This window comes from Notolepis coatsorum (assembly GCF_963971535.1).
Source record: "Notolepis coatsorum genome assembly, chromosome: 9".
Taxonomy (NCBI): domain Eukaryota; kingdom Metazoa; phylum Chordata; class Actinopteri; order Aulopiformes; family Paralepididae; genus Notolepis; species Notolepis coatsorum.
In genome coordinates this window covers 63,374,586-63,395,426 of record NC_140173.1, presented here as the reverse complement: position 1 = coordinate 63,395,426, position 20,841 = coordinate 63,374,586, and positions in this window count along the sequence as shown.

Here is a 20,841-nt window from a genome sequence, read left to right as displayed (position 1 = left end):
CACGGATCGCGTCCTCCTTTGGGACCACGACAATGTCTTGCTTCGCCAACAGAGATTGGATCTTGTCGGCCAGAGCTGTAACCGCTGCTGACCCTGACAACAGGGTCTGTACCAAACCTGAAAACGGAGGGTGGGGTTGTGCAAACTGCAACACAAGTCCCCGCCTCAGCGTTCTCTCCATCCACTTCGACATATGGCACTGTTGCCATATGTGATGATAATCCCAAAGCGCACCCGCCGCCACTTGGCGCTGGTCCGCCAGGAACCGTAGATAGGAGGCCCGGTCCGACCCGCTGTGCGTTGCCAACCCTGAACTCGCCAACCGCGCGAGCAGGGAGTCTCGCGGAGCCGGGATATCGCACCCTGACACTACCAACGAGGCAATCGCACCCAAGGGGGGACCCCGACAGAAAGGGCCGGTCTGATACGGGGGAAGCTGACATCACACTGGGTGACATAAGCTCCCCCACTGAACATCTCCCCGGCATGTACTGCTGAGGAAAGCCTGCTCTGCAGCTGGATATGCAAGGCGTGTGGTCCCCACACTGCCCGATAGGGTGGGTTCCTACACACTGTAGCCCTGCATTGATATTACTACCACCAAAACCACTCGTGCCTGACTGACCACCGCCGGTCTTCCGGCCGTGGGAGGCACTAACGTGATACCCGGCCTGGCGAGGGCGGGGCTGGGGGAACTCATGCTGCGACCTCCTGGGCCTCGAGTTCCCCCCGCTGACGACCTTCGTCATTGACAGACACAACACCAGGCTCACCAAACACAGACGCAGAACGTGTGGCATGGGAGCCGTTTGACAGCACAGCATTCTCATAGGCAGACCCAGGCCTAGCCAGCAACTGGATGTCAGCCCCTGTCCCCATGAGAAGTGAAACGTGGGGCCGCTTGCGCTTCACTGAAGGCACGTGGCCCGCAGCCAAAGGGAACAAATCAGAGCCTGTATCCCGCTGGTGTTGGGGGGGGGAGTGACCGGAGAGCGTGCTAGACACAGCTAGACGGCAACGTTTTTTTAGGGCGTGCTCATCTAATGTAGCCGATCCCTCGGCCGCCAAGGCTGTCGGCCTTGTGATCACCTGTTGTCTTTGTGCCCAGGGTACCTCAGGCGGGGGAAACATGGCCGCTGGTCGGGGGCCTCGCCACAGCCGCTGGCTGTGCGGTGTGAGGCGGTGTGGGGCCTAGGTCAAATACCGCCCGCGCTCCTGCGGAAAAACCAAAAGTCCCTCCGTGGAGAGGGGAGCCCTGAGGAGGGAAAACCTTCTCTCCTCCTCAAGGAGAGACTGTTCCAACCAAAGATGTCTGTGAACAAGCGTTGACAGCATCCTAGCCCTCCCTGCGGTTATAGCTTGCGGCTAGGTCAAAAGCTGAGTAACCTCAAAACCCTGCGCAATGTTTTGACGTCGGCTGGCCCTAAGGCCCCACCACCCGACACCATTTTTGACAGAAAAAACAGCAATTTGAACAATGTTGCCAGTCGCTGCTAATTCTATACCGCGGCGGTATAGGATTTATTAGCCCACCAGCCACCTGCCGGGCCGACTCGCCTCATGGCGTCGGCCGGGCGGGACACCGTTCCACCATGTCAGAGGCAAAGGACTGATGCCACCTACTTCACTAAGCACGGAACATCAGTGGTGGCTGCAGACCAAAGTCTACTACTAGTGAAGCACTGCCTCACTAGTAGGCATGCAGCAACCTCCACTGTGGTGTGCACCCATGAATAAATGAACGAAAACTCTATTAACATATTGCTAAATGGGCTAGCCCATACACACAATTGTTAAGGGGATGCAGACCAGAGGACCCCCATTTTCATTTCATAGATTCACAAAAAGCACACCTGCCCTGAGCCTCAGCCCATCCCCCCATGTAAATGGTAAACAAGCCCCCGTTAAACCCCCAACATTAGACACCGATTGACCGTCAGCATGAATGGTTAAGAGGAGGGAAGACCTTTTAGTAAAGACAGCCCTCGGCGGGGAACAAAGGAACGGCGTCCCAGCATTGTAGCATTAGCATTAGCCGCGCGCTCTAGGATAGTTGGGAAAACACCAAAAACAGAGTCATGACGACCATGTTTTCCCAAATATCCTGCCCCTCGCGCCAATACATCACTTGGCTGTCTCACGGGACAACGAGCAGTACTTTTTTTTGTAACTTTATTTTTTAGCGTTTATCGCTTTTCCTGGTCAAACATGACCGACAGATACAGTGAGGGTGAAACGGGAGAGAGAGCAGGGGAAGACATTTTGGCAAATGACGGCGGGTCCGGGAATCGAACTCGGGTCAGCCGATCCGCGATGCAGCGCGGTACATGGTGTGCTACTGGAGCGCCCCAACAATGAGCAGTATTACTCATGCTAGTATCAATGCCTGATAACTTAGCTAACCGTTGCGCGACGTCCCTCAGTCCGCTGTCACGAGACGAGGAAAACCCAGGACAGGCCCGTTGCGCTGTTTAGGATGTGCCGAGAAGATTCCAGGGGCTGGTGAACTTCTGGCAAATACCCAACATTGTGTAAATTCTCCCTGCGTTTCATAACAGCTAGTTCACGGAGTGCACTGCTACTCCCGTGGTTAAAACAAAAAGAGGAAGGTGGAGTGTGACCATGTCCGGCGTCATATAGTGGGACGCAGGGGCGTGGCCTGGCCACGTGCATGTGAGTGCATTTGTTGTTTCGTGAGCACATTATGTGCTAGGAGATAAGAGATATCTCATAATGGCGAAGAGCGAGACGCGATTGGCCAGTATGATAATATAACCCGCATTTTTCTTGTTCAGTCTCCTCTTTAGCCCCTCCCCTCTCTCTCTTACCTCCTCTTTAGCCCCTCCCCTCTCTCTCTTACCTCCTATTTAGCCCCTCCCCTCTCGCTCTTACCTTCTTAGCCCCTCCCCTCTCTCTAGCTCTTACCTCCTCTTTAGCCTCTCCCCTCTCTATCGCGTACCTCCTCTTTAGCCCCTCCCTTCTCTCTCTCTATTACCTCCTATTTAGCCCTCCCCTTTATCTAACATCCTCGTTAGCCCCTCCCATTCCTCTCACCTCCTCGATAGCCGCTCCCCTTTCTTACCTCCTCTTTATCCCCTCCCCTTTCTCTCACGCCTCTTTAACCCCTCCCCTCTTTCTCCTACCTCCTCTTTAGCCCTCCCTATCTCTCTTACCTCGTATTTAGCCCCTCCCCTCTTTATCTTACCTCGTATTTAGCCCCTCCCTTCTTTATCTTACCTCTTATTTAGCCCCTCCCCTCTCTCACTCTTACCTCCTATTTAGCCCCTCCCCTCTTTCTCCTACCTCCTCTTTAGCCCTTCCCCTCTTTCTCCTACCTCCTCTTTAGCCCCTCCCATCTTTCTCTTATTTCATCTTTAGCCTTTCCAATCTTCCTCTTACCTCCACCCCCCCCCCCCCCCCCCCCTACCACTCTTCCCCCTGTAGCTATGCCTCACCCTGCCTCCCCACCCCTCTTCCATGTGTAGCTCTGCCCCCCCCCCCCCCCCCCCCCCCCCCCTCCTCCTTCAGAGACTAATCCCTCAGCCTCGCAGCATGTAGTGGTTGGATCGTTACACAACGCTCTAGTGTTTCTCACAGCCAGCGGTTCAGGCCCATTTAAAGAAAACAGGGGAATCAATACTTATTATTAGGAATCCCCGCTGATGTGCCTCAGGCAAACCAACCTCTCTCTCTCTATTTCACCCTCTCTCTCTCTCTTTCCCCCCTCTCCCTCTCTACCTCTCTCCGCTGTTGCTGGAGGAAGTAATATAACTCAGAAGGACAAGCCACAGTGTGAGAGTTTGTGTGCACCCCCCCCCCCCCTTCTACAACCCTCTGTCTCAACCTTTCAAATGCTACTCTAGTGGGGAAATAATGGATTTGGTTTCCATCAACTGAACCAGGAGGTTTGTTGTGGTTTGGTTGTGTGTGTGTGTGTGTGTGTGTGTGTGTGTGTGTGTGTGTGTGTGTGTGTGTGTGTGTGTGTGTGTGTGTGTGTGTGTGTGTGTGTGTGTGTGTGTGTGTGTGTGTGTGTGTGCGTGCGTGCGTGCGTGCGTGCGTGCGTGCGTGCGTGCGTGCGTGCGTGCGTGCGTGCGTGCGTGCGTGTGTGTGTGTGTATAATATTGATGTGTCTGTGTGTGTAGAGAAGACAGAGAGAGAGAGGTAAAGCTTGTGTATGAGTGTTTGTCTGAGTGTATACCAGTATGTGTATGTGTGTATTGTATGACGACTTTTCACTTTGTAACAACAGTCACTTTGCAACAACAGTCACTTTATAACAACAGTCACTTTGCAACAACAGTCACTTTATAACAACAGTCACTTTGCAACAACAGTCACTTTATAACAACAGTCACTTTATAACAACAGTCACTTTGCAACAACAGTCACTTTATAACAACAGTCACTTTATAACAACAGTCACTTTATAACAACAGTCACTTCATAACAACAGTCACTTTATAACAACAGTCACTTTATAACAACAGTCACTTTGCAACAACAGTCACTTTATAACAACAGTCACTTTGCAACAACAGTGTGTGTGTTGTGTTTCCAGGGCGACCGCCAACCCCTCGATATCATTTTCATATCAGAGGAGGAATTTGTTCACATGCTTCATGCCTCTTAGAGATGCTATCTGAGCGTGTCTCTATGCTAACTTTTTTCCCAAGAAATTTAGGAGCACACAAATAAATCTAGGAGCACAGTGAAAATGTAATACAGAGTTTATTAACAAACTATTTATTACATGGATATTATACTGTGCATGCGTGCGTGTGCATACTAAGGGACACACATCTGTGCAATAGCACATACCACCAAAATCACACATTGGCCCATGCCTACTATAGACGCAAAGGATATCGGTTGTCAAGCTGCTTTTGTATGTTGTAGTGTTGTCACGATACCAACATTTTGACTTCGATACCCATAGGAAAGGTAATGGAATATATATTATTAGATGACAGAACATGGACAATTCTTTATACAATTATTTAATTAATTATAATTAAAATAAATATTTTGACGCTATTGAAACATTTATTGAAAAATTATAAAATGATTCTGTTACAGTTGCTGAGCTATGATGATGATTCTCTCTTCTGACCAATCAGTGTTTCAGGTAACTTTGGTACCTCTTCTACCCGCTTGGAACCCCGACAAAGCAGGTACTAAAAAAGGTACCCGGTACCAGGTACCATCCGCAAATTTCGGCAATGGAAAACCGAAAGGCAGAGTAGAGTAGAGTCGAGTAGGTACCATGCAGTGGAATAGTGGCAATAGAAACAGTGTGACTGTTGTGTGGAACAGAGCTGTTGAACGCAGGGCTGAATAGCTAGATGTCATAGCTTCTCAAATGTAAGGTCTGCGCTGCTCTGTGTCTATTATTAAATGACAATTGTGAGTTGACACGCCCACTACGCAAAGCTATTACTCGCACACTGTGCGCCTAAATAATTTTTCCAGTTCGCACAAATCAATTTTTAGGGGCAAATGCGAGTGAAATGGTCGCACCGTAGAGCACTGCTGAGGGTGGCATTGCACCCCCACTGTGTCTCAACAGCGCTCTAAGCGCTTTGGCTGTTACGGTAAAAAGTACCTTGACGTCACATGACTTAGAGACACTCCAGGGACACAAATCAGAGGGAATACAGGTTTTTGATATTTCTTCTTCCAGAATAGTGTGTGTGTGTCAGATACACTTAATAGTAGCAGAGTGAAGAGACAGAGAGATTGAGAGAGCAAAGGAGAGTATGTGTGTGCAGGGGCGGACCTTCCTACAGACGATATAGGCGGTCGCCTAGAGCGCCACCCAGAGGGGGGCGCCAAAAAAAAAAAGAAAAAATAGTTTAATTATTTTTTTTTATTTTTTTTTTATTTTTTTTTCTCTGTGCAGTTTTGGCGCCCCCCTCTATATCTGCAACCATTATTTTTACATACAAAAAATTCTAACATAAGGGAAAATGAGCCAAAAATCTAAAACGGTCGGTCGGTCTGAGCCTCAGTGTTCACAGTCAGAACATGCTAGAGCGCTGTGCATTGATGGGTATCGGTCAAGTGTTTATAGAATTGAGCGTTGAGGAAAGAAAGACTAACGTTAGAGAACTATGAAGAGGCAAAAGCCATAAAAAAAAAATACAAAAAAAAGGGCGCCAAATGTGCTAGGTCCGCCCCTGTGTGTGTGTGTGCATGCATGAGAGATAAAGAGAAAGATAGATCATAGAGAGAGAGAGAGAGAGAGAGAGAGGAGAGAGAGAGAGAGAGAGAGAGAGAGAGAGAGAGAGAGAGAGGAGAGAGAGAGAGAGAGAGAGGGGGGGGGGGTGAGATATGAGAGCCTAGTCCTTTCTCCAGACAGAGGTTCTGTCCTTGCTGGGGTTAATTGGGCTGTTTCTTTTGTTTCCTCCTGGGCCCGTTCCTTCTCCTCCACTCTCCCTCCCTCCCTTGCTCCCTCCCTCACTCTCTTCTTCCATTTACTTAGCAAAGCTAAATTGTTTAGTGGGGACAGTGGGGGGGGGGGGGGGGGGGGGGGGGTAGAAGGCTTTCATTGTGATTGATTGAGAGTGGGCCATGGGAAAAGGGCCGTCAGGCTGAGTTTCACGGCTGCCCATTTCTGTGCCTGCTTACAAGTCCACACAGGTCCTGAGGAGGAGGTGTGAAGCAGGCATGGCACCAAGGCAAGTACCAGGCTGTCCATACAAATAACCATACAAATATACAAATATTATACACAAATACCATACAAATATACAAATATTATACACAAATACCATACAAATATACAAATATTATACACAAATACCATACAAATATACAAATAATATACAAATGCCATACAAATACCATACAAATACCATACAAATAATATACAAATACTATACAAATACCATACAAATACCATACAAATACCATACAAATAGTATACAAATATACAGATACAATATACATATAAATTAACTGACTGTTCTCTACTCTACTGCATGTGACGTTACTCTGTACAATATAAATGGTAAATGGCTGCATTTATATAGCGCTTTTATCTAAAATCGCTTTACAATTTGTTTCTCACATTTTACCCATTCACTCACACATTCACACACCGGTGGCGGAGGCGACCATGCAAGGTGCCGACCTGCTCATCGGGAGCAGTTAGGGGGTTAAGTGTCTTGCTCAAGGACACATCGACACGCTGCCCGGGAGGAGCGGGAAACTAACCGGGAACCTCCATATAACCAGATGACTGCTTTACCTACCGAGCCACGCCCCACAATAGCATGGTATTGTGTATTCTTTGTGTATACGCCGATGACAGTTATATCTCCACACACCAAACCATCTGCCCCCTGCCTTCCCCATCACCTGCCGGCTGCCTCCATGATGACATCAAGGATTGGATGAGCACCAGGATTGAGGATGTTCACTAAACGGCAATAAAAACCAAACTCACGGTTGTGGCACTTCTGAAAAAACCAGCAACCTCACCCTCTCCATCCGCCCCTAGTCTGAGGTAATCTGACCCCTCACTCTCTTTTGAATCCCATATTAAATCAGTTACTCAAGTCTGCCTTTTTCCAGCTCAAAAATATCTCACGTCTCAAACACCTGCGGCTTAAGCTCTTGTTCATTCACCTCATGACTACGGCAGCAGAGTTCTGTACGGTCAAGGCCCTCGTCTGACTCCAATAAGTACAGACTGGGCTGCTAGGATTCCCACCCGCACCAAACCCTGACAGATCATCACATAACACTGCATACCTTTCAAAGTCCCCCTCCTCACCTACAAATCCCTGCCCAGTCTGGCCCCCTCATACTTGGCTGACCCACTCCTCCCCTCTGGTACTGGACCTCTCTCTCCATCCCTCACACCGAACCATCCACCCTTGAGGACCGAGCTTTCTCTGACCTCCCACCTTCCATCAGTGTCTCTGACTCCATCAGCCTAAAATCACAACGTTTCAGACTCGCCCTCTCTCGGACAGACAGGCTCATGAATTTTATTTTATTTTATTTTATTTTATTTTGGATCCCCATTAGCTGGTGCCATAGCAACCAGCTAGTCTTCCTGGGGTCCACACACAAAAAAACATACAAAAACAATTATTATTGCAAAAACAAAATTGTTAAAGTCAGTACACACAATGCATAATGAAACTAACAATTAAGATAGCTAAAATTACATTACAGTGTAAAACAAAAACAAAAAAATACTTTTCAGTGTTAAAAACAATTTAAGATTATTTTAAAAGGTGAATCTACTGTAAATGCAGCAGAGGTTTTGAGGCAAGTTATTCCAAAGAGTTAATGCTCTAAAAATAAAAATAAATCTCCTCAAAGCGTCGGTTTTAGGATTTGGCCATTCAAGCTGCCCACTACTGGAACCTCTAGTGTAATGCTCATGCACAGTATTACTAAAAGCGTCCATTGTTTCTGTTTTGTGTCCATGTTGGCTGTTGCTGTCTAATGTTCCTGGCTGTTGCTTCATGTTCGTGTTCTCTGTTTTTGTACCTTGTCTCCCTTTTGTCAGGTGTTAGTGTTTTTGTTGTTATCTACCATCTTTGTTTTCGTGTACAGTTCGTCTCGTTTAGTTAGTGTTTTATTTGTAATAATAATAATAATACTTTATTTGTATAGCACTTTTCATACAGAAGTTGCAGTTCAAAGTGCTTCACAACAGTACAAATATAGGCATAAGCGAGCATGAGCAATGTTGACAGAGTCACTTATGGGGCGACAATAAGTTGGTCATGACGACAAGGTCCTCTCACTTAGCCATTAATCGGCGTGGTTTATTATCGCATTGAGCATACTAGTACATGAGACCTTCTCTCTGTGAGAGGTAGATGGGAAGAGACAGAGGGGGAGTTAACATCTCCTTTTATACCTCTTACCTGGCGCCAGCATTAATAGCTCCGCCGGGTCCTACTAATCACCCCAAAGTACCAGAAAATACCCCAAAATACCCTAAAATACCCCAAAGTATACCCCAAAATACCAGAAAAGACCAGAAAATACCCCAAAATACCCTAAAATACCCCAAAGTATACCCCAAAGTACCAGACAATACCAGAAAATACCCCAAAATACCCTAAAATACCCCAAAGTATACCACAAAATACCAGAAAATACCAGAAAATACCCCAAAATACCCCAAAGTATACCCCAAAGTACCAGAAAATACCAGAAAATACCCCAAAATACCAGAAAATACCCCAAAATACCCCAAAGTATATCCCAAAGTACCAGAAAATACCAGAAAATACCCAAAAATACTCTAAAATACCCCAAAGTATACCCCAAAATACCAGAAAATACCAGAAAATACCCTAAAATACCCCAAAGTATACCCCAAAGTACCAGAAAATACCCCAAAGTACCCCAAAGTATACCCCATAATACCAGAAAATACCCCAAAATACCCCAAAGTACCCCAAAGTATACCCCAAAATACCCCACAGTACCCCAAAATACCCCAAAGTACCCCAACATATCCCAAAATGAAAAACAAAAATGTGCACATTTTGTGTAATAGTGTAATAGTGTGTAATAGTGTAATAGTGTAATAGTGTGTAATAGTGTAATACTGTAATACTGTAATAGTGTGTAATAGTGTAATAGTGTGTAATAGTGTAATAGTGTAATAGTGTGTAATAGTGTAATAGTGTAATAGTGTGTAATAGTGTAATAGTGTGCTAGTGTAATAGTGTAATAGTGTGCTAGTGTGTAATAGTGTAATAGTGTTATAGTGTGTAATAGTGTAATAGTGTGCTAGTGTAATAGTGTAATAGTGTGTAATAGTGTAATAGTGTGTAATAGTGTAATAGTGTAATAGTGTGTAATAGTGTAATAGTGTGTAATAGTGTAATAGTGTAATTTTGTGTAATAGTGTGTAATAGTGTAATAGTGTGTAATAGTGTAATAGTGTAATAGTGTGATAGTGTGTAATAGTGTAATAGTGTGTAATAGTGTAATAGTGTAATAGTGTAATAGTGTGTAATAGTGTAATAGTGTGTAATAGTGTGCTAGTGTAATAGTGTGTGTTACGAAGGATCAGATTAAACCGAATATATATATTTATTCATTGATATATATTGCATAATATTTGTATATCGTTTGATATCCCTTGTGTATTCCTTGTACATATACACGGAATATCCCTTTTACCCAGTACAGACCATAATATTTCGTTCTCCTATTGGACAGCGGTCCCTTAGGCGCCATTGCCATACCCCCAAGGTCTGGTTCAAAGTCACCGCCAAAGACATGCCTGGACATGAACGGCTCTGCGCAAGGATACGAGACAGGAATAGGGCTGGTACTAGTTTGTTCACCTAACGTATAAATACGGCGCAGGTGAATACAGAAGTTAAGTTACCCAATAAGTTGAAGCCTCACCCACGATACAACGTGCGGTGAAGTAAGGCCTGTTTGGCCCCAAATAGAGCATTGAGACCGCGTGCGAATTAATAACTGAAGTATCAGAGTTTAACGCTGTACCGTCGAGTTCGACCTATTCTATTAATTCAGTAATAGTCTATTTATGTATAGTGTATCGTGCGGCTACCGTTCTACAGTGACCAGCATCACCAACGTTTCCTCGTACCAGCTAGTGTGCTTATCCAGGCTGGGCAGCTTACCCTGGCGCCTTCACCCGAGGAGCCCTAGACGAGGACCGTGTGGACATGTACACTGGATAACCTACCCGACGACTACATAGCCCTTTTCGGCTGGATTATATTTGCTTTGGTCCTGTAACTGATGGAGCGGAGAATCGTCTGCACCCACAATTGTGTGGGATTTACCCTGTGAGGAGCAACGTCGAGCCCGCCTCTCAGAAGCCTGAGGCTGGCTAGCTTTCTTCCATGCGGAGCTGCATGCCGGAGAACAGCTGTTATTCGTCTGCGGATCAAGAGATTATTGCACCGTCTCCTGTACTTGGAGTCTCCCTATTCTTCGTTGACCCAGACTCTGCTACCGACAAATCCTCTCCCCTTGCTGGCCTACAACCGGAGGGACCCTACCAGTATCTCCCGCTGCCTTACTAGTGTACCATAGATATAATTCCTAAGATACAGGTGGTATTCATTATCTCCTGCGTAATATGATAATGGACTTACGTTATTGATTTACTCACGCACATTCTTTCGCCTTATAAGCGCGACCCTACGTAAAGTATTGTTATATACTATCATTGCTGCTAATAAATATTATTATAACCCAGTTTTGTGTGGAACCGTGTCATTGTGGGAAGTGTTCATCTGATATACCTGTGTACTGTATGGCCAGTAGTAATGTACATAAGACAGTAGTGGTTTAATGATACCATACTTATATAATACAGTCAGGGAATTGTACCCCTCAGTTACAATTGGTCCTTCGAGCCGGATGGTAACTAGCGTAATATTAATATAGTAGTATTAATATTGACATGGCCAATGATGAACACTCCACAAACGGTTCTCCTAAAATAGATCGCCCGCAGCGTAGACGGCAGACACCTCAGTACTTAGAGGACTACGTTGCAAGTATACTACCTAGCTTTCTACAGACGTTAAACGCGGAAAAAGTAGATAGTAAAATTATGTCCAACCCTACCGACCAGGCTACCCCGCCAGTAGAGACCCTAGTGGGTTCTAACGTAACTGACCAAGCTCACGGGGGGGACCAGGAGGGACCTGACATGACTTTACCCCCCGCCAACGTCGACGAGGTAGTCCCCGGAGAGCTCCAGGATAAAGAAAGCCCTCCAGGGATGGAACCCGACCCACCACAAGAAGAGACGCGCACCCAGGAGATGGATCTCCTCGGTACGCGACAGGAGAACGGATCTCCAACGAGTACTACCAGAAGCCGATCACCTCAACCAGCGTCTTCCCCCAGCGAGGCGGACAAGATGCTGGCGCAGGCCTTTGTCGCCAGCCTGGCAGCCTCAACCGAGCGCGATCGACTCCAAGCACAGACGCTTAGCGAGCGCAAACATTCTTCCATGGAACAAGAACGCTTCCACGCGAAACTCCAAGCGCAAGCCCTTAGTGAACGCGAACACTCTGCGACCCAGCGAGAGCGCTTCCAGGCGCAGCAACGGAGTGACGAAGACCGCATACGCCTAGAGATTAGACGCCTCCAGACGGAAGAGAATATGGAAAGAGAACGTGCCGAAGCCCAGCGCGCCGCCGCCGAAGCCCAGCGCACCGCCGCCGGTGCCCAACGGGAAGCAGAGCGCGACCTCGCTCTCACCAAGCGCAAAGCCGAGCGCGACCGATTACAAGCGCAGATAATGGAGCAGCTGATTGCCAGGGTAACCCCCCCTCCCTCCGCACAGGGCTCCAGGGCCTCGTCAAGACAAGGGTCTAGGGCACCCTCCCCTACCCGATCAAGCGACCCTGAGCCCGGCCAACAGAGAGAGCCTATACGCCTCTCCGAACCCCTTCCCCGACCGGTCCAAGCGAGACCCAGCAACAGGGAAGAACCGGCCTATGCCGCGGAGAGGCTAAATAGACGACTACAGGATCTAGATGACCTGGCAGAGGAAGAAGAAGAGGGAGAGGAGGAGAGTCAAGCCCAACAGCATCACCATACTCCACAGGACCAGGAGGTCCAGTACAGCTCAGACTTTACCCCCGCGGCTCTGCGCTACAGACCCCCGACTCAATTCACGGGTGAGCTTGAGGCACGACCAGCCCCGAGGAACAGCACCTGGGTACGCGGGCCTTGGTACCCGACAGGTACCAGCCCACCACGACAAGTAAGAGGAGACTCGCCTAGGATGCCTCTCCTCCAACGCTCACCGATGTGCCAGCCATCCATGGCATCGTACCTTGGCACACCGACGTTCCCGGACTTCACACACGAGAACAGAGCACAGTACACAGAGCTACGAATGTGCTTAGAGACAATGATGTCCGATGTAACTGATGAACCGTACAAGTATGCTATCCTACTCAAGCACCTGAAGGTGCCCCGAGCGCACAATATAGCACTGGCATATTCCACCTCTACTACCCCATACACCGCGGCTCTAGCAGCCCTCGACCAACGATATGGACGCATATGGGACTACGTAATACAAGAGATAAGGAATATTGACCGTCTACCCCCAGCCACAGACAATCGCTCACTAGATGACCTGTCTATTAAGGTACAATCCCTGGTAGGGATGCTGGGGGCGCAAAAGGAAAAGGGTATGCACGAACTGTACGCAAACTCTAATGTTGAGAGGATTTTAGAGAAGCTTCCGCCCGCCCGACAAGAGCGCTTCAGGCGGCAAAGAGACCACCGTGATCCTAACGGTCCCGAGCCATCCCTCCTAGACCTAGCCGACTTCCTGGCGAGAGAAGTCAACAGCCTACGGTTGGATACGTTTGTGCGGAGCACACCAAGCTCCAAAGAGGGACCTAGGAGAGCAAACGATGGCCGCAGGCTGGTGACCGTCATGCACCAAGCCGAATCAGTACCGAGCAACAAGAACCACAGTACCCCCTCGATGAAAGAGAAGTGGAAGATTGTATGCCCGTACTGCGAAAAGGAACACTGACTGTGACACGTTCAAGAAGATGACCGCCGACGAGGTGAGTCAATGGATAAAGTCCAACCGACGCTGTTACCGATGTGCGCGCAGTCACATGGCAGCCGAGTGCCGCTTAAAGAAGAGGTGTAGTCGGTGTGATGGAGCGCACTTGGACGTCCTACATGACAGTAACAGAAGAAAGCCTGCACCCTCAAGCAGCACAAAGGCAAGTGTTATGTACATTGACCCCGCCAGCAGCGGGGGCGCCCGGGTGCTCTTGAAGGTGGTCCGCGTAACATTGAGTTACAAAGACAAGGTCATGGACACCTACGCCGTCCTTGACGACGGGTCAGAGAAGACCCTTCTCCTCGCGTCCGCTGCGGCCCAGCTGGGGCTGCGGGGGAGCGAAGAAACGATGACGATTCGGACAATAAGAAGAGAACTGAAGACGATAAAGGGCGAGAATGTCTCCTTCACTATCGCAGCAAGCGGGCAGCCAGAGAGACGGTATAGGATCACTAACGCTTTCACCAGCCAAGACATAGGCCTGTCGCAGTACACCTACCCCATCGCCAAGCTGATGGATAAATATGTGCACCTGCGTCAACTACCTATACCGCTCATAGACGGTGCCACCCCGACCCTGCTGATAGGATCCGACCATGCACACCTCATCGTCCCGATGGACCGGGTCCACACTGGGCCCAGAGGCTGTCCAGCAGCAGTCGAGACCCGCCTAGGATGGACACTACAAGGCCCCCTCTCTAGGTCTCCTAACCGAACAGCAGCCACTAGCTGCCTCCACTCCAGAGTGACAGAAGAAGACACCACCCTCCTACAGCACGTCGAGAGGCTATGGACACTAGAGACAATGCCCTTTAAGAACGAAAAGAAACACATTCGTTCCAAGGAAGACATTTATGCTATAGCCCTCCTCGAGCGGGGGACAAAGAGAGTCAAAGTCAATGGAGTGATGAGATACGCAACTCCACTCCTGAGGCGAGAGGGTATGCCTACCTTCCACGCCCCAAAAGAAGCGACGGAGCGGTATCTATCGAACACAGAGCGGCGCCTAGCCAGAGACCCCGCTCAAGCGACTGTGTACCGCGCTGAGATTGACAAGCTAATCACAGCGGGACACATAAAGAAAATTGACATTAAAGAGGCCGATCAGACGACCGAATCATGGTACGTGCCGCACCACAAAGTCCACCACAACGGCAAGGATTGTATTGTGTTTAACTGCAGCTACCAGATCGGATCACAAAATCTGAATAAAGAGCTCTTGCCCGGCCCAACACTCGGCCCCTCTCTACTAGGCGTGTTGCTACGTTTCCGCCAGGACAAGGTGGCCATCAGCGGCAACATCAAAGGGATGTTCCTACAGGTGTGACTAGTGGAGGAGGACAAGCCCCTGCTGCGGTTCTTATGGAGAGAGAGGATCGGGGATGAGCAACCATCCATCTATCAATGGGAAGTCCTCCCTTTCGGAACCACATGCAGCCCATGCTGTGCTACGTTCGCACTGCAAAAACACATCGCAGAAGACCCAGCAGCTGATGAAGAGGTCCGACAAAGTGTAGGAAATAGTTTCTACGTGGACAACTGTCTGCAAAGCGTCTCGACGCCAGAAGAAGCCGAGGCCCTCCTACTCAAGCTCCGCGCCTCCCTGATCAAAGGCGGCTTTGATCTACGGCAGTGGGCCAGCAGCGACCCTCAAGTATTGCGCAGCCTCTCCCCAGAGGACAAGGCAGCAAGCAGCGAGACCTGGATGGCGACCATCCCAGGAGAAGCCCAAGAAATGACATTAGGACTAGTCTGGCGCTTCAAAACAGACTCGCTCCATTATAAACACACACCCCTGACCAAGGAGCAGGGAAGGTCGACTTCACTACCGACTACAAGACGGAGTGTATACAGAACACTCGCCAGACAATATGACCCGTTGGGATGTATTCTACCTTACACCACCAGGGCAAAGATGATTGTAAGAGCGTTATGGGACAAGGACCAGGGCTGGGACGACCCCATACCCGAACACCTTGCCTCCACATGGAGAGAGTGGGAGACAGAACTCAGCTCACTCCCAGGTGTCAACATACGCCGCAGCTACTTCCCACCCACAGTGAGGCCGGAGACGTGCCATATGGACCTGCACGTCTTCAGCGACGCCTCCGAAGTAGCCTACGGTTCGGTGGCCTACTTGCGTGCCCGAGAGGAGGGAGGAGAAAAACATACTGCCTTCATCCTGGCTCGCTCAAGAATAGCCCCCCGCAAGCAACAATCTATCCCGCGTCTAGAGCTCTGCGCAGCCCTAGCAGGAGCGCAACTCGCCACGTTAATCCAACGTGAACTCACCATCCCGGTGCAAAGAACAATCCTGTGGTCAGACTCCATGACCGTACTCACATGGATCCAGTCCGATTCGTGTAGATACAAGGTCTTCGTGGGAGTCAGAATCACAGAGATCCAAGATTTAACAGAAGCAGCAAGCTGGAGGTATGTGGACACAAAACACAACCCAGCTGACGTCATCACCCGGGGAATGTCCCTGGATGACCTCACCCGTCACAATCTATATAGTGACGGGCCCGAGTTCCTCAAGCTCCCGGAAGAAGAGTGGCCTACACCCACCCCACGGGAGGCGAGTGAAGAGGAGGCAGAGAAGAAGAAATCTATGTTCTGTGGGTTGACACACACACTCGTCCCCACAGATCCCAACATAGACGACTGCCTCACCCTTGAGAGTGCGCAGCTAAAGACATTCCTGTGGCACCACCCAGAGGTTCAGCCCACTACTGACATTACTGCAGCTAACTACGAAGAAGCAGAACTCCTTCTGCTACAGCGAGCCCAGAGAGACTCGTTCCCCGACGAGCTAGACTGTCTACAGGGATCAAAGCCAGTCCCGTCAGACAGCAGACTGCTCCACCTAGCCCCTGAGAGCGACACCCATAATCTCATCAGAGTGGGTGGTCATCTGAGGAGAGCCCCAGACTTACCGGATGACGTCAAGTACCCGATAGTCTTAAACAGCCGACACAAGGTCACAGAGCTTATCATAAAGAAATACGACGAGGACGTGCACCACGCCGGGGCAGAGAGAGTCTTCGCGGAGATCAGACGTCGTTATTGGATACTGCAAGGGAGAGAAGCAGTACGACGCTCCCAGCGGACTTGTCTAGACTGTCGTAAATGGCGAGCACAGCCCAGTATACCCCGGATGGCTGACCTACCCCCCTGTCGCCTCCGACTCGGCGACAAGCCTTTTCACTCCACCGGTATGGATTGTTTCGGCCCGCTGTATGTAAAGAAAGGAAGAGGGACTGAGAAGCGGTGGGGTATTGTATTCAAATGCATGACCACCCGAGCGATACACATAGAACTCCTTCCAACCATGAGCACAGACTCATTCCTTATGGCCTTCCGGAGATTCACATCGCGGAAAGGGAAACCGTCTATATTATTGTCTGATCACGGGACAAACTTCAAAGGCGGAGAAAGAGAGCTGAGAGAGAGCTTCCAAGCTATGGGCCCAGAACTTAAGACCCACCTCGCTCCCTCTCAGATTGATTTCCATTTTAATCCCCCGAATGCACCTCACTTCGGTGGAACTTGGGAACGAGAAGTACGTTCAATAAAGACAGCCCTGTACGCCGTGCTTGGGGCCCAGACCGTGGCGGTAGAAGTCCTCATGACAGTCCTCACGGAGATCGAGGGAGTATTGAACTCAAAGCCCCTCGGTTACGTCTCAAGTGATGTAGCAGATGTCGACCCAGTCACCCCCAACACTCTTGATGGGGCGGCTGGACCCCGCGCTACCACAGACAGTGTACAGGCCTGAAGAAGCGAACGGCCGAAGAATGTGGAGGTACAGTCAAGTATTGGCTGACAAGTTTCCTCCTCCACTATCTACCGTCTCTACAGACCCGCCAGAAATGGGTGAAAGAAAGAGACAATTTGACAGAAGGAACACTCGTCATGATTATCGACCAGTCACTACCCCGAGCTATGTGGCCGGCCGGCCAAGTAAGCAAAGTGATCACTGGTGCCGACGGAAAGGTCAGAGCGGCAGAAGTGCTCGTCCAAGGGCGGACATATACCCGGCCCGTGGCGAGGCTGATAGAGTTGCCAAGGCTCCCCGACACTCTTGATGACGACCATGACCCCCTGACTTTGTGAACTGCCCTACCCTCACAACGGACATTGAGTAGTGGACAGTGCGGTTAATCTGTCTCTGCTTATCTAATTAGGTGGGACTAATTAGGAGGCGGCTGTTACGAAGGATCAGATTAAACCGAATATATATATTTATTAATTGATATATATTGCATAATATTTGTATATCGTTTGATATCCCTTGTGTATTCCTTGTACATATACACGGAATATCCCTTTTACCTAGTACAGACCATAATATTTCGTTCTCCTATTGGACAGCGGTCCCTTAGGCGCCATTGCCATACCCCCAAGGTCTGGTTCAAAGTCACCGCCAAAGACATGCCTGGACATGAACGGCTCTGCGCAAGGATACGAGACAGGAATAGGGCTGGTACTAGTTTGTTCACCTAACGTATAAATACGGCGCAGGTGAATACAGAAGTTAAGTTACCCAATAAGTTGAAGCCTCACCCACGATACAACGTGCGGTGAAGTAAGGCCTGTTTGGCCCCAAATAGAGCATTGAGACCGCGTGCGAATTAATAACTGAAGTATCAGAGTTTAACGCTGTACCGTCGAGTTCGACCTATTCTATTAATTCAGTAATAGTCTATTTATGTATAGTGTATCGTGCGGCTACCGTTCTACAGTGACCAGCATCACCAACGTTTCCTCGTACCAGCTAGTGTGCTTATCCAGGCTGGGCAGCTTACCCTGGCGCCTTCACCCGAGGAGCCCTAGACGAGGACCGTGTGGACATGTACACTGGATAACCTACCCGACGACTACATAGCCCTTTTCGGCTGGATTATATTAGCTTTGGTCCTGTAACTGATGGAGCGGAGAATCGTCTGCACCCACAATTGTGTGGCATTTACCCTGTGAGGAGCAACGTCGAGCCCGCCTCTCAGAAGCCTGAGGCTGGCTAGCTTTCTTCCATGCGGAGCTGCATGCCAGAGAACAGCTGTTATTCGTCTGCGGATCAAGAGATTATTGCACCGTCTCCTGTACTTGGAGTCTCCCTATTCTTCGTTGACCCAGACTCTGCTACCGACAAATCCTCTCCCCTTGCTGGCCTACAACCGGAGGGACCCTACCAGTATCTCCCGCTGCCTTACTAGTGTACCATAGATATAATTCCTAAGATACAGGTGGTATTCATTATCTCCTGCGTAATATGATAATGGACTTACGTTATTGATTTACTCACGCACATTCTTTCGCCTTATAAGCGCGACCCTACGTAAAGTATTGTTATATACTATCATTGCTGCTAATAAATATTATTATAACCCAGTTTTGTGTGGAACCGTGTCATTGTGGGAAGTGTTCATCTGATATACCTGTGTACTGTATGGCCAGTAGTAATGTACATAAGACAGTAGTGGTTTAATGATACCATACTTATATAATACAGTCAGGGAATTGTACCCCTCAGTTACAGTGTGTAATAGTATAATAGTGTGCTAGTGTAATAGTGTAATAGTGTAATAGTGTAATAGTGTGCTAGTGTGTAATAGTGTAATAGCGTGTAATAGTGTAATAGTGTAATAGTGTGTAATAGTGTAATAGTGTGTAATAGTGTAATAGTATGCTAGTGTGTAATAGTGTAATAGTGTAATAGTGTAATAGTGTGTAATAGTGTAATAGTGTGTAATAGTGTAATAGTGTGTAATAGTGTAATATTGTAATAGTGTGCTAGTGTGTAATAGTGTAATAGTGTAATAGTGTGTAATAGTGTAATAGTGTGTAATAGTGTGTAATAGTGTAATAGTGTGCTAGTGTAATAGTGTAATAGTGTGTAATAGTGTAATAGTGTAATAGTGTGTAATAGTGTAATAGTATAATAGTGTGTAATAGTGTAATAGTGTAATAGTGTGTAATAGTGTAATAGTGTGCTAGTGTAATAGTGTAATAGTGTGTAATTTTGTGTAATAGTGTAATAGTGTGTAATAGTGTAATAGTGTGTAATAGTGTGTAATAGTTTAATAGTGTGTAATTTTTTATTTGATTTGATATTTTTTATTTTCGTGTCTTACATACAGATGTATGCCCAGCCCATATGGGCTTACAAGACACATAACAATAAGTATATAATAATATACTTTACCAATTACTTAACAAATGACATAGACCAAGATGGCCATAAAAAAATACAAGAAAATACAATAAAACGTAATATAACACAAGCTGTACTCAATGTAAATAAACAGAAAAACAAGGTGAATTCAAATACAATTATATTGGATACAGTGTGTTTTGTCTCAGGTGCCATGCCTTCTCCAAAAATCCTGCAAAACCGAAGACGTCCTCCACAAAAAAACAACTCAACATACAACTCTCAGACTGCCAAAACAAATCTGGGTTTACAATTTGAATTTTCTCAAATAAAGCCCTCCTCAAAGTGGTGTACAAAGGGCAATAAAAAACAAAATGATATTCATCCTCCACCACTCCCAGATCACACAGAACACACAACCGCTCCTCCTCAGGTTTACCCTGGAATCTACCCACTTCCACCGCCAATGGCAGGGACTAGTCTATTACACTATTACACACTATTACACTATTACACTATTACACACTATTACACAAAATTACACACTATTACACTATTACACTAGCACACTATTACACTATTACACACTATTACACTATTATATTATTACACACTATTACACTATTACACACTTATACACTATTACACTATTACACACTATTACACTATTACACTATTACACACTATTACACTATTACACTAGCACACTATTACACTATTACAAACTACTACACACTATTACACAATTACACTATTACACACTATTACACTATTACACACTAGCACACTATTACACTATTACACTATTACACTAGCACACTATTACACACTATTACACTATTACACACTATTACACTATTACACTATTACACTATTACACACTATTACACACTATTACACTATTACACACTAGCACACTATTACACTATTACACTATTACACTAGCACACTATTACACACTATTACACACTATTACACACTATTACACCATTAGCAAACGATTACACTATTACACTATTACACACTAGCACACTATTACACTATTACTGTTGTGAAGGATCAGATTAAACCGAATATATATATTTATTTATGGATATATATTTAATAGTATTTGTAT